We start from the raw sequence: 11,070 nt of genomic DNA, 5'->3' as shown, positions 1-11,070 counted from the left end.
AAATTAGCATTGTGGATGGCACTGGAAAGAGGCCAGCTGGCTTCTCAAATCTGTATCAGCTCTATCAGAGCAATTTCCTCAGCCACTTTGTTCATGGGTTCCTGTTGTTTTTACCTTTCAAGTACCTATTCAATTCCCTAATGAAGCCATGAATCAATTTGTTTTCACCAGCAGTGGATTTCAAATTCTAACCACCTTCTGAATAAAAGAATACTCACCTCCACCTTCAGTAATTTTGCTCACACGTTTGAATCTCTCTACTTAAATCTTATCTTAGGATGTTGGCGAATATTGGTAGCGCAGGTTGAGGTGTTTGATATTGTGGTGTTTGCTGAGCTTGGTAATTAGCTTGCAGACATTTCACCACCAGTCAAACTGCCATCCTCAGTGCACAGTTGTTGGAGTGCTTGAGTTTATATGTTGTTGTTGTTCGTCCTTCGGAGTCAAAGACGACCACGACTTCTGTTAGGTGGAGGGTTTGTGACTGTGGGTCCGGAGGTGACTGGTGAGGCCAATCCGGGCCCTGAAAGCTTGCCCACATGTGGGACACGAGGGTAGGTGCTGCAGTGGAAGTGGAGGTAGCTCGAGCCTTGCACGCGGCGCGTTACCTCTTAGCCTCTGCGGTGCGTCTGATTTCTGCTGCATACGCTCCTTTAGTGGTCCTGCTCCAGCAGGTTGGGCGGTCCAGAGCAAGCGATTCCCAGCTGCTGGGATTGATGTTGAGGTCTTTGAGGGACACTCTGAGGCAGTCTTTGAAACGTTTCTTCTGCCCTCCAACTGAGCGTTTGCCCTGGCTCAGCTCTCCATACAGCAGCTGTTTTGGTAGTCGACCGTCAGACATCCTGATGACATGGCCAGCCCATCTGGCTTGGGCTTTCTGTAGGAGGGTGTAGACGCTGTGGGTGCTAGCCCACTCCAGGGTTTATATAGGCCCTGTTCAGTTACCTCGGTCCTGACTGGCTACCCCTTCAGTTGACTGTTGAATTCTGTTGGCTAACATTTCTTTGGCTGTTTGGGGTTTGTAGGTGGTGTCTATTTCGATATACTTGTTTATGGAGTTATCAGAAGGGAACCTCGATTGTAACATTTCTCACTCCTGCTATATGTTTGCCTGTGGCAGAACCTCCTGTCAAGGTCCAGTCCGGTCTGGAATCTGCGTTCTGGGTCTCGATCCGGTCCGAGTGCTCCGGACTCTGGGTCTTGCAGCTGTCCCTCCTGGCCCTTTGAGCCTGTTAAGATCAGCCTGGATCAAGGAGGCACACCTGTGGCCAATTCGGCTGCAGGTGTTTATAAGGGGCTGTGAGACTGAGACCGGGCAGGTGGTCGTTCCATTCCCCTGCTTCTCTCCTGTGTGCTGGTCCTGCTGTTCCGCCTTATTCTCCTTGCTTGTGCTACCACGCTGTTGGTTGCCTTTCCCAATTTACCAATGTACCTGGTGGATCACTGTAGTTTTGCTGCTTACCCTGGATCCAGCTTCCTACCAGTTGCCTCTGTCGGGTGGGTCCGGCTGGACTGCTGCTGCCTGATGGGGTTCTGCCTCTCCCTATCTGTTGCCTCCATTGGTGGGTCTGGCCGGACTGCCGCTGCCTGGCGGGGGTTCTGCCCCTTCCACCTATTGCTCCCTAAGGGTTGTGCCCTGCACCTGCCCAGGTGTCTGTGACTGGCCCAGGCTTCTGTGTTCCTGCCTGGGAGGTGGCCCTGCCCGGGATCCCTGTGGCCCGCCATGAGGGATCTGCCTGCCTGCCCGCCCCGAACCGTGGGATCTCCCTGCCTGCTTGCCTGCCTCGTCTGAACTCTTGGATCCAGCCCTGCCTGCATTAACCCTTACATGCCATGGCATCCCCATCCTGTCCTCCCCCTAGTACTTCAGTGTCTGTGTCCTGCGTTTGGGTCCATCCGGCCCCCATTCCTGACACCTCCACGGTGTCCCAGTTAAAGTGGTGTCCTTCTTGATCTTTGTGTACCAAGATCAGTGACAGTGGATCATGTCTCCATACAGGCAGTTTGTGATCCTGTCAATGAGTTGAGAGTTTTCATCCTGAATGGCCAAAGTAGATCTTGTTGTAGTCTCCACAGCGATGCTGTAAACCACATCGCTTTTTTTTGGTTGTCTTTATTGGTACCTTGGTTCGTGAGACAAGCTTCTTTAAAGTTGCTGTTGGTTTGTAAGTGATTGTGATGCCGTGAGGTTCAAGCAGTTGAGCTATCATTTCTGGGATATTTTTGATGTACGGTTTCTTTCTATAAATCTCTAAATGTTTATTTTACTCATTATCTTGCACACTTCACTTATTTTGTGATTTGTTTACCATACGTCTGCCATTGCTGGCTAACATTTGAAGGGTGGAGCTGTTTGATGTAGGTTAACATGAAAATGCATTGAGGATGATGTTCCCACCGAAGGAAGAATTTGTGGTATGGGTGGGAGGTGGGTAAGATTGATGATAAAATGAGAAAGCAGGATTAAGCACTAACAATATAAAACAGGACCACGATTTTCTGTGTTTAAAAGATATTATGTTTGGACCAAATTATGACACAACATCACTGAAAAAAGTATCTCCATGTACAATTAAACTAAATCTTTCTTTCTTTAACTGTGTACGGATCAATCATCACCAATTCAACAATCTCAACCAATCAACATATTCAGTTCTAAATGTATATGTTCAGTGGTTACTTTTATTAGATACAGGAGTGGAACACAGTGTGGCCTTCTGCTGTTATACCCCATCCACTTCAAATTTGGACGTGTTGTGCATTCAGATACGCTCTTCTTCAAAACACGGTTGTAATACATGGTTATTTGAGTTACTACTGCCTTCCTGTCAGCCTGAACCTGTCTGGACATTCTCCTCTGACCTCTCTCGTTAGCAAGGGGTTTCACCCACAGAAGTGCTGCATACTCAGTTTGTTTTTTTCCTTGCACCAGTCTCTGTAAACACTAGAGACTGCTGTGCATGAAAATCCCAGGAGATCAGCAGTTTCTGAGATACTCAAACCACCCTGTCTGGCACCAACAGTCATTCCATGGTCAAAGTCACTTAGATCACATTTCTTCCATGTTCTAACACGAGGGTCTCGAAGGATGAAGGGTCTTGGCCCGAAACGTCGACAGTGCTTCTCCCTATAGATGCTGCCTGGCCTGCTGTGTTCCACCAGCATTTTGTGTGTGTTGTTCGTCGACAGTGCTTCTCCCTATAGATGCTGCCTGGCCTGCTGTGTTCCACCAGCATTTTGTGTGTGTTGTTGGATCTTCCATGTTCTGATTATTTGTCTGAACAACAGCTGAACCTCTTGACCATGCCTGCATGCTTTTATGCAATAAGTTGCTGCCACATGATTGGCCGATTAGATACTTGCACTGGTGTACAGGTGTACCTAAAAGTTGCCACTGCATGTATTTGTTAAAATTGGATCTGCTGTTAATTTTTTTTCTCTTTCTACAGATGCTGAGTAATTCCAACATTAACTTATTATTTCAGGTGTCCAGCATCTATAGTTACTTGCTTTTGTAGCACTTGGCGCTCTATCTGCGTGTGAGGTAGCAGTAATAAGATTTGCACCACTGTGCTGGCCGAAGTTTAAATGGCACAGATTAAGCAATCAGAGTGCACCTATTTGATGCTGCTATGGAATACATCTCCTGCTGTTGTCTGAAGGAAGTTTGGACGATAGAGTACTGGCCTACCCCCAGAAGTTGCACTGTCACAACCAAGTCAAAAGTGTCATCTTAATCCCCACTTTGAAGGCAGAAGGGAAAACTTTCAATTACAAAGTGTTCTATTTCACAACTTTATATGCCCCAAAACACCTTTTAATACTTCAGCATCTGTATGAGAAGGGGTATATCAATGTTTTATTCAAAGGAAGACATATATTCAGTGGGCACTTCACGAGGTTCCTCCTGCACCTAATAAGGTGCCCACTGAGTGTATGTTCGTGGTCTTTTGCTGCTGTAGCCCATCCCCTTCAAGGTTCAACTTGCTGAGTGATCAGAGATGTTCCTGTGCACACCACTGTTGTAATGTGTGGTTACTTGAGTTTCTGTCACATTCTTGTCAGCTTGACCAGTCTGGCTGTTCTCCTCTGACTTCTTACTTACAAGATGTTTTCACCCACAGAACTGCTGCTCAATCATTTTCTTTTTGTTTTTTGCACCATTCTCTGTAAACTCTAGAGACTGTTCGTTAAGCATGAAAATCCCAGGAGATCAGCAGTTTCTGGGGTACTCAAACCCATCCCAACTGGCACCAAAAATCATTCCACAGTCAAAGTCACAAAGATCACAATATTTCCCCATTCTGATGTCTGGTCTGCACAACAGCTGACCCTCTTGACCATGTCTGCATGCTTTTATGCCTGGCGTTACTGCATCGTGATTAGTTGATTAGATATTTGCATCAATGAGCAGCTGTACCTAATAAAACGTGTATAATATAACATTCTACTGATACACTGGAGGAGTGCTGCTGCATTGTGGGTACCGTGCTTCAAATGAAATCGGCTAGGTGGATACAAAAAGTCCATAAAGAGCAAAGGAATTCCTCCCATTGCTCTGGCCAAATTTATAATGCCACTAAAAATCTCTGAACCAGATTTACTAGTAATTATATCAGTCAACAAGCCTTTGCTGCACTGCACTCTAGAGAGCACAAATGCATATCAACAAGATACACTTTCAAGAATACATTATTACCTGAGTGAAGTTTTGGACCTTGCTGAACGCTGAGTGTTTCCAGACATAAAGACTGCCATCTTGTGGTTAAACCATGAACCGCTGCACGGAATTATTCTGTGCAGCAGTTCGTGGTTTTCTTCCCCCGACAAAATCATTAGAAATGTTGTTGAATCTTCAAAATCACATTTATTATCAGTGACTTATATGAAATGAACTTTGCTGTTTTGCAACACAGTACAGAATAAAGGAAAACAAACTACCATAACTTGCAGAATAGATAGTACAAACCAAACTGGAGTTCATGAACAGTTCAGAAATTTAATAGCAGAGAGGAAGAACCTGTTCCTAAATCATGTTGGACTTCAGACTCCTGTGTCTCTTCCCTGATAAGAGTAGTGAAAGGAGGCCCTGTCTTGGATGGTGTGGATCCTTAGTGATTGATGCTATCTTCTTGGCAGTGCCTTTTTGAATCTTTGACTCAAAAAAACAATAGAATATTTGAATAGTCGCAGTATTAAGATGGAAAATAACAGCACATTTAATGTTGTAATTACTGTGTAACAGCCATCCTCTAAGGCTCTGACAAGGATGTAACAAAACCATATAGTACATAAACAAACTCTGTCCTTGTGGGTTAATACACATTAACCCATAAGATATAGGAGCAGAATTAGGCTAATCGGCTTATTGAGTCTGCTTCACCATTCCACCATGGCTGCTTCATTAACCCACTCAATCCCATTCTCCTGCCTTCTCCATGTAACCTTTGACACCCCTACTAATCAAAAACCTATCAACCTCCTCCGCAGCCATCTGTGACAATGAATTCCACGGATTCACTACAAATGGCAGAAGAAATTCCCCCTAATCTTTGTTCTAAAGGGACATCATTGTATTCTGAGGCTGTGCCCTCTGGTTCTAGACACCCCCAGTATAGGAACCATCCTCTCCATGTCCACTCTATCTAAGCATTTTAATATTCAGTGATTTTCAATAAGATCGCTCTCATTCTTCTAAACTCCAGTGAGTACAGGCCCAGAGCCAACAAACATGCCTTATACATTAACCATTTCATTCTTGGGATCAACCCCAGGATCCTCTCCAATGCCAGCACATCCTCTCTTAAATAATGGCCCAAAACTGCACACAATACTCCAAGTGCAGTCTGGCAAATGATTTAATAACCCTCAACTTTACATGAATGCTGCACTAATCCCATTTCATTCTCCCAACCTTCCCATCACATACTCCACACCCACCAGTTTTATCACTCGCCTATACACCAAAAGCAATTTACATTGGCCAATTAACCCACTGACTCACACGTCTCTGGAATGTGGGAGGAAACAAAGTATCTGGAAGAAACCCAATGGTCACAGGAAGAATGTGCAAACTTCAGAGGTCAGATGTGAACATGGCTGTCTGGAACTCTGAAGAAGCAACCTTACTCACTGTGTCACAGAAAGTAGTAAAACATTGTCATCCTAGCAATATATTTTGAGAAAAAATTACATTTGTGATATCTCTGTGAATTAAGTACACCGGACAAAAAAGATTTTGCTTCCTGAATACTTGTGGGTATACCTTCTGGATTTTGAGCAGCTGATCATGAAAGTTGCCATGAAATTTTTTTTGAAATAGCCTATAATTTTAGTTCAATTCATAACTCAAATCAGAATAACTGAGGCCACGATAAAGGAAAGCAGTTTTGTTGGAACTTCTAGTGGGACCGGAGAAAATCGCATGGAAGATATCAAGGATGTTGTTGACAATGTTCTTCGCAATGATAGAGCACCAAACTACATGCAGCTGGTTGACAACAAACTTCAAGCATACAAAACTATGAAGTTCAACACGTCATTAAAGACTCATTCTCTGCATTTCCATTCAGACTTCTTCCCTGCAAATCTTGGTGCTATCAGTGATGAGCATGGTGAAACAGTATCAGGGCAACTGGAATCCATCAATGCTGGCTAATTATCATTGGACACTTAAGGAAGAAGTCTCAGATACCGAGTTCTAATAAAAATCAGCAAGAAAACATTTTTAGCTGAGTTGAACTATTGCAATGCATCAGCACCTTTATGCAATTAAATGCATTATATTCAATAAAAGTTAATTTCTTGTTTTTCCACATTCTAATGTGATACAAGTAGATTGACATTATATTTGTACTCAGGTTCAAGCAGTCGATCATAAACCCAAAAAAAAAATTCTGTGGAAGTAACACATTTGAAAAAATTTGTTGTCAAGTGATATCAGAGGAAGTTAAAGAACAAAGGACAAACAACAATACAGCACAGTACAGGTCATTCGGCCCACAATGTTGTGCTAACCCTTAAACCCTGCCTCCCATATAACCCCCACCTTAAATTCGTCCATGTACCTGTCTAGTAGTCTCTTAAATTTCTCTAGTGTATCTGCCTCCACCACTGACTCAGGCAGTGCATTCCACACACCAATCACTCTCTGAGTGAAAAACCTTCCTCTAATATCCCCCTTGAACTTCCCTTCCCTTACCTTAAAGCCATGTCCTCTTGTACTGGGGAAGAGGCGCTGGCTGTCCACTCTATCTATTCCATTAATATCCTGTATACCTCTATCATGTCTCCTCTCATCCTCTTTCTCTCCAGAGAGTAAAGCCCTAGCAATCTTAATCTCACATCATAATCCATACTCTCTAAACCAGGCAGCATCCTGGTAAGTCTCCTCTGTACCCTTTCCAATGCTTCCACATCCTTCCTATAGTGAGGCGACCAGGTCTGGACACAGTACTCCGTGTGGCCTAACCAGAGTTTTATAGAGCTACATCATTACCCCGTGACTCTTAAATTCTATCCCTCAACTTATGAAAGTTAACAGTCCATAAGCTTTCTTACTTGCCCTATCTACTTGTGAGGCAACTTTCAGGGATCTGTGGACATGTACCCCCAGATCCCTCTGCTCCTCCACACTCCCAAGTTTCCTGGTATTTACTGTGTACTCTGCCATGGAGTTTGTCCTTCCAAAGTGTACCACCTCACATTTCTCCGGGTTGAACCCCATCTGCCACTTCTCAGCCCACTTCTGCATCCTATCAATGCCTCTCTCTAATCTTCGAGAATCCTCAACACTATCCACAACACCACCAACCTTTGTGTCGTCTGCAAACTTGCCAACCCACCCTTCTACCCCCCCATTCAGGTTGTTAATAAAAATCATGAAAAGTAGAGGTCCCAGAACAGATCCTTGTGGGACACCACTAGTCACAACCCTCCAATCTGAATGTACTCCCTCCACCACGACCCTCTGCTTTCTGCAGGCAAGCCAATTCTGAATCCACCTGGCCAAACCTTCCTGGATCCCATGCCTTCTGATTTTCTGAATAAGCCTACCATGTGGTACCTTGTTTTAAGGGATAAGGATTGTCCTAAGGGTGTAATTTGGGGTCAGACTTGAAATCCTAGGAAAACAGATCTTCAATCCTGTAGTTAGTAAATGATAGTCTTTTATTTCATAACATTCTAATTGTTATCTTCTCTATTACCCTTTTATTTGAATAATACTATTTTCACACATCTCTTTATGTGTAATTTAATTTGACTCCAACTTGGTTCATCAGGTTCCTTATCCATAAATATTACTGTCTCAAGAGGCAAGCAAAGTTGTCACTCACCTAGCTCAGAGAATCTCTGTTCAACCAACTTGCAACGCGGATTTATTTTCCATGAAAGATTAGAAATATTTCTCGAGGCTCATTAGATGCATAGTCCATGCAAGAAAGAGTTTGTTAGGCTGGTTCGCCTGGGACTGTTTCCCCTGTGGTAAAAGAGGCTGAGGTGATACGGTGAAGTTCACAATCTTTTTTCCTCAGGGATCTTATTTACTTACTGCCCGTTACACCACTGGCACTTCGGGCTGCAGTCCTACACCTTTGTCTGTCCTTGGCCATCTTCTCTATTGTGCCCCAAGACAGTGCCTAGTTGTCTTTGATTTCCCGCATTTTCTCCGCCCTTCGGGGTTCCGATGAAGTGCTGCCTCGATGATAGAGTTGGCCTCTCTTCACAACATGTGCCCAGTCCATTTCCAATGTTTCCTCATGATGATTGTGGCCAGGTCTTTTTGATGAAACTGAAGGAGTAGCCGGACCGCGAGAAGCAAATGTCTGGATCGCGCCGACCCATTGGCACTTCCGTGAACCCACCTGTCATAACAAGTAAACAAAGCGCGCTGCTCTGAATTTATTTTAACCTCGTCCCACTCCATGTGCTTGACCTACGCCCCCGTAGAGCCCGCCACATTCACGGGAGGAAGTTGCACTTTCCACGTCTGCGGGAGCATTGCGAGAAGAACGAAATGCGGGAGGACCCAGTGATGAAGGATTCCGTGGCGAGCCCGGCAGGGAACGATTTGAAAGCTCCCCTAAACTCTCAGATGACATCCCCCTCTTCCTGAGACAGCCGCTCTCCGTTTCGGCTGACGGCCGGTGGAGTGCAGAGGCCAACAGGCTGGTGCCTTCCACAGACGAGGCAACTCTTCAGATGGAGGACTTGGAAATGGGAACATCTGATTTGCTCAAAGCACAAGGACGTTAGGATGATTGACTTTTGGATCAACGTGGTTCCCCAAGCTCAATTCAAAAACACGAGAGCTATTCCAATGCTCCTACTCAAACTGTTCCCCTCCACCTGCATCGTTTTCTTCAATGAATTCCATTAAGAACCAGGACAGAAACAGACTCCACAATGCACATCTTGGCCAGTGCCTCAGGATTGCCACAACAGAATACAGGCCCAACATCAGAAGGATTGCCTCATTCGGTCTGTCATTTCTCTCACTGACCAGTGAGTGAATCAATTTATTTTTGTCCATTTGTCAATCTTATTGTGGTATAATAATATTACAACAACAATAATACTGATAATGTCATTTATAGCTACACTTCACACTTCAAATGCTACATAGCTTAATTAAAAAGAACAAATAGATTAAATGAGAGAACAGAAACAGTGGAAAAGGCAGTACAACTAAAACTCTTTGTGTGGAATAGAAGTGGTGAAGACTACCATGTTTTGTGTGTGTGTGTATTTTAAGTCCCAGATGAGTTCTCAATGAGACAGCTGACAGATGTGATAGCTAGAGTCATAGTTAAATGGACTTGCTTTGTTTCAAGAGTGCATTTTTTTTCTTGAGTGACCCGCAACATGGGCTTTGAGAATCCCAGGCCCAAATTACTACTACTAATAATAATGGTAATAGCAGCAACAACAACATTTGCCCATAAAATAACTTACTGGCGCAATGAAAAAATACCCTGGACGTTTTGGCCCTTGGCTTGGCATGCTTGACGTAATTTGACCCTTGTGGAAAACCAATTGGGCGGCCCTGGAGTAGGGCATTGATGGAGATCTTTCTCAGCCAAAAAATATGGAGAATCGTCTGGAAGCCATGATATGGAATGATGACAGCAAGAGTCCCTATAAATAGAGGGCATATATTTTAAGGTGTGTGGGGAAAGATTTAAAGAGACGTTCTCTGCAGAGAGCTGGTGCGTTTCTGTAAGAATCTGCCAGATGAATCAGAATCAGGTTTATTATCACTGGCATGTGACGTGAAATTTGTTAGTAGCAGCAGTTCAATGTAATACATAAACTAGCAGGGAGAAAATAAACAATAATAAATCAACAAGTAAATCACTTACAGTATATGCATACTGAATAAATTTAAAAAGTGCAAAAACAGAAATACTGTATATTAAAAAAGAAATGAGGTAGTTTCCAAAGATTCAATGTCCATTTAGGAATCGGATGACAGAGGGGAAGAAGCTGTTTCTAAATCGCTGGAGTTGCAGAGGCAGGTACAATGACACCATTTAAGATAGTTAGACAGGCACACGGATAGGAAAAGTGTAGAGGAATACTGGCCAAAATCCAGGAAATAGGTCTGCTCAACTTGGTTGCAATGGATGAGTTGGCTGAAGGCTAGTTTCTGTTCTGTAAAACTTAATTTGCATAAGGCCTTTACTGAAAAAAATATTGGATGCACACTGGTGTTTCTGCAGAATATATTTAGACCACATAAATGATATTTGAAAAGGATGATGACTTAAGATAGTGGAAAGAGAGCTCAGAACTTATTTTACTATAACAACAGCATACAGAGAACAGTGGGCAAGAATAGTATTTGCATGTCATGTGGCAGCAGAACCTGTTTAAACTGTTTCCCATGTGGAGTTAACAAGATCTTTGCAGTGTAGCAACCAAAATACAGTAAGAAATAGAGCTGTTGGAGAAAACACACACACACACATACATACAGAATGCAGTGCAACTTCCTAACAGTGAAATGTGCATTTGAAGAATGTTTATTCAAAACACTAGAAATACTTGTCACACAATATCAGGGGATCC

The sequence above is a fragment of the Hypanus sabinus genome, chromosome 27, assembly GCF_030144855.1.
Source record: "Hypanus sabinus isolate sHypSab1 chromosome 27, sHypSab1.hap1, whole genome shotgun sequence".
Lineage (NCBI taxonomy): Eukaryota > Metazoa > Chordata > Chondrichthyes > Myliobatiformes > Dasyatidae > Hypanus > Hypanus sabinus.
Note: the sequence above shows the minus strand (reverse complement) of the source record.